Source organism: Chrysochloris asiatica, unplaced genomic scaffold, assembly GCF_000296735.1.
Source record: "Chrysochloris asiatica unplaced genomic scaffold, ChrAsi1.0 scaffold00134, whole genome shotgun sequence".
Taxonomy (NCBI): domain Eukaryota; kingdom Metazoa; phylum Chordata; class Mammalia; order Afrosoricida; family Chrysochloridae; genus Chrysochloris; species Chrysochloris asiatica.
In genome coordinates this window covers 4,168,893-4,173,968 of record NW_006408652.1, presented here as the reverse complement: position 1 = coordinate 4,173,968, position 5,076 = coordinate 4,168,893, and positions in this window count along the sequence as shown.

Here is a 5,076-nt window from a genome sequence, read left to right as displayed (position 1 = left end):
AATCAAGCTCTCCAAAATCAAAGATAAGGACAGAATCCTGAAAGCAGCTAGGGAAAAGAGAAGTGTAACATACAAACGCAAGTAAATCAAATTAAGCTTGGCTCTCTCAACAGGAACCATGCAGGCAAGAAGGAAATGGAGACATATATAAAACCCTGAAAGGAAAAAAAAAAAAAAACTGTCAAAACCAAGAATCGTCTATCCAGCAAAACTATCAATAAAATATGATGGTGTGATCAAGACATTCCACAATAAACAGAATCTGAGAGATTTTTATCAAAAGCAACCCAGCACTTCAAAACATCCTAAAGGGAGTTCTGTGGACTGAAAACCAACAAGAACAGACAAAAAACAGAGATTGACAGATGTGTCAGCACCACCTGGAACTCAGTCAACAGATAGCAGAGTCCAGAACAGAACAAGACTACAACAAACTCAAAGGAGCTGGGAGGTCAATTGAAGATCAAAATTATATCAACGTCAAAGAAAGGACAAACGTAGCAACGGAGACCCAGGTGGTGAGGATGCCAGGTAAATTATAAGATACAATGGATTATCTGAAATGGAGAGAAGAGTTAGTAGACAATAAGATAACCCCAAAGAAAATTAATACTTCACAACTTATCATAAAAATGAATTTCTAAGCAGAACATGAAAACTAAAAAGAAACCTACAAGAAATAGCATAAAAACACACAACCCAACACAAGAAGGCATGCAGAACAAAAGAACAAATAGTACAACCAAAAAGTAACATAATGGCAAAAATTAATTCATACCTATTGATAATTACATTGAATGTTAATGGACTGAATGCACCAGTGAAGAGACAGAGAGTGGCAGAATGGATAAGAAAACAAGACCCTTCATTATGCTGCCTGCAAGAGACACACCTTACACACAAAAACAAAAACAGACTAAAAGTTAAAGGATGGGAAAAAATTTTACCAAGCTAACTGCAACAATAAATGAGCAGAAGTGGGAATACTAATCTCCAACAAAGTAAAATTTAAGATAAAAACCAGCATAAGAAACAAAAAAGGACACTATCTCATGATCATCGGGTCAATTGACCAAGACGACATAACCATAATAAATATATACGCTCCCAATGAAAGAGCACCAAGATACATGAAGCAAATCTTATTGGAATTGAAGAAACAAATAGATAAATCTACAATTATAGTGAGAGATTGTAACATACCACTCTTGAAAACGGACAGAACAACCAGAAAGAAACTCAACAAAGTTACAGAGGAACTAAACAACACAATCAACCAACTTGACCTAATAGATGTATACAGAGCATTCAATCCAACAATATACATTCTTCTCCAGTGTGCATGGAACATTTTCCAGAATTGACCATGTGCTAGGTCACAAAGCAAGCCTCCATAAATTTACAAACATCAAAATTCTACAAAGCATCGTCTCAGACCACAATGCACTAAAACTAGAAATCAACAATAAGAAGACCAAGGCAATAAAGTCAAATACATGGAAATTGAACAGCACCCTTCTGAAAAGTAACTGGATAAAAAAAGAAATTAAATGTGAATTCACAAAGTTCCTAGAATGAAAACACAACATACCAAAATCTTTGGGACACGGCAAAAGCAGTGCTGAGAGAACAATTTATTGCAATAAATATGCACATACATACAAAAAGAAGAAAGAACCAAAATCAACACATTAACACAGCATCTTCAACAATTAGAAGCAGACCAGTAGAGGGAACCCACAGTCACCAAAATAAAGGAAATAATAAAGATAAGAGCAGACATAAACGAGACGAAAAATCGAAAATCTATAGAAAGAATCAACAGGACAAGAAGTTGGTTCTTTGAAAGGATTAATAAAATTGACAAACCACTGGCAAAACTAACAAAAGAAAAGAGGGAGAGGACACAAATAACTCACATTAAAAACCACATGGGTGAAGTCACAACAGAACCAAATGAAATCAAAAGGATAATAACAGAATACTATGAAGAGTTGTACTCCAACAAATTCAAAAACTTAGATGACATGGGTATGGTATATTCCTAGAAAACCATGACCTACCTAAACTTACTCAGAATGAAGTAGAAAACTGAAACAAACCCACAGCAAAAGAAGAAATTTATCAGGTCATCAAAAAACTGCCAACAAATTAAAGCCCAGGCCCAGATGGCTTCACGGGTGAGTTCAAGCATTCAGGGAAGAACTGTCACCAATTCTACTCAAATTATTCCAGAACATAGAGGAGGATGGAAAAATCCCTAATACTTTCTATGAAGCAAGCATAACCCTCATACCCAAACCAGGGATGGACATCACTCAAAAAGAAAACTGTATACCAATATCCCTCATGAACATAGATGCAAAAATTCTCAACTAAATCCTAGCCAACAGAATCCAACAACACACCAAAAAAAAAAATAATACTTCATGACCAAGTGGGTTTCATAAAAGGGATGCAAGGATGATTCAACATCAGAAAAACAATGAACATAATCCATCATATAAATAAGAAAAAGGAAAAGAACCACATGATCATATCGATTGATGCAGAAAAGGCATTTAACAAAGTCCAACATCCATTCCTGATTTAAAAAAACACTCAACAAAGTAGGAATTGAAGGGAAATTCCTCAACATAATCAAGAGTATATATACAAAACCAAGAGCCTACATCACACTCAATGCAGAGAAACGTAAAACCTTCCCTCTGTGAACAGGAATCAGACAAGGATGCCCTTTATCATCACTCCTATTCAATATTGTGCTGGAAGTTTTAGCCAGAGCTATACAGCATGATATAGAAATTAAAGGCATCCAAATTGGCAAAGAGGAAGTAAAACTCTCCTTATTTGTAAACGATATGATCCTATACATAGAAAACCCCAAAGCCTCAGTAAAAAAAACTACTAGACCTCATCAAAAGATTCAACAAAGTGACAGGGTATAAGATCAACATACAAAAATCAGTTGGATTTCTCTATAGCAACAATGATAGCCATTAAAAGGACATTAGGAAAGCAATACCATTTACAATAGCCACACAAAGGATGAAATATTTAGGAATTAACCTAACCAGAGAAACAAGGACTTATACAAAGAAAATTACAAAACACTATTACAAGAAACCAAAAGAGACCTACAGAAGTGGAAGAACATACCATGTTCCTGGATAGGAAGACTCAACATCATGAAAATGTCAATACTGCCCAAATCAATTTGCACATACAATGCAATCCCAATCAGATTTGAACAACATTCTTCAAAGAGATGGAAAAGAAAATTACTAACTTTATATGGAAAGGAAAGAGACCCAGGATAAGCAAAGCAGTGCTTAAACAGAAGAACAAGGTTGGAGGTCTCTCACTCCTCGATTTCAAATTTTACTACAAGGCTATAGTGGTCAAAGCAGCCTGGTACTAGTGCAATGAAAGATCAATGGAACAGAATCAAGAATCCAGAAATTAACCCAACCACATACAGCCAAATAATTTTCGACAAAGTGCCTAGGCATATTGCATGGGGAGGAGACAGTCTCTTTAAAAAATGGTGCAGGCAGAACTGGAAAGTGATATGTAAAAGACTGAAATAAGACCTTTGCCTCACGCCCTATACAAAAACTAACTCAGCATGGATTAAAAAATGTGAATCCCAAAATTATGAAGGTCATCAATGAAAAAATAGGGACAAACATGAGGGTGCTAATTAAGGGCATATACAGACTACCAAACATTTTGAAAAGTACACAAACAAAAATAGACAAAATAGATGAGTGGGACATACTGAAAATTAAAAACTTATATGCATCAAAAGACTTCACCAAAAGAGTAAAAAGGGAACCCACAGAATGGGAAAAAAATCTTTTGCAATGACACATTAGATATGGGACTCATTTCTAAAATATATAGGAAACTATAACACCTCTACAAGAAAAAGAAATATAACCCAATTAAAAAATGGGCAAAGGACATGAAAAGACACTTCACCAAGGAGGAGATCCGGGCAGCCAACAAACTTGAAGAAATGTTCATGATCACTAGCAATCAGAGAAACGCAAATCAAAACAACGATGAGATATCATCTCACACCAGCAATAACAGCAAAGATCAAAAAAGCAGAGGACAACAAATGCTGGCGAGGATACAGACCCTCCTACATTGTTGGTGGGAATGCAAAATGGTGCAACCACTCTGGAAAGCAATATGGCGCTTCTTCAGAAGGTTGGAAATAGAAATACAGTATGACCCAACAATTCCTCTACTTGGTATTTACCCACAAAAAATACGAGCCACAATATGAGTAGATATATGCACACCAATATACATAGCAGCACTGTTTACAGTAGCAAAAAAAATGGATAAAACGAAAATGGCCATCAATTGAAGAATGATTAAACAAACTGTGATACATACACACAATGGAATACTACGCTAACTTGAAGAACAACAAGGAAGCTGCAAGCCATTGCATAACATGGATGAACCTTGAGGACATTATGCTGAGTGAAATTAGTCAGACACAAAAGGAGAAATACTGCATAAGACCATTATTGTAAAAGACTAAGAAAAATAACCCACCAAAAGGGGGGGGGGGATCTAAAAATATAAGTGCTGATCACTGGTATGTATGGGATGAGAGGTGGGGAGGGATGGGAAGAAAGAGCACAGGGCAGGGAATAGACACAGGAGAGCCTGGGGGGGTAGGGGGTGAGATGCTGGCAATACACAAGAAGGGGGAGGGGAAAAAGAAGAACAAGGCAGACTGGAGAACAGTTGGACTGGTTTGCATGGGCTAGGTGGGACAGAGCAAAATGGCGAGGTATGCACAACCCTGAAATAACAGGACTTCAAAATACAGGGAGTGAGGCAGGGCTTGAAAGTAGTAGTTGTTGTTGTTGTCAGGTGCCATCGAGTCAGAACCGACTCATAGCAACCCCATGCACAGCAGAACAAAACAATGTCCGATCCTAGGCCAACCTCACCACCGCTGTCACACTTGATGCCACCTGGCTGATCCATCTCATTGGGGGTCTTCCTCTTTTTCTCTGACCCTCCATCTTACCCAGCATGACATCCTTC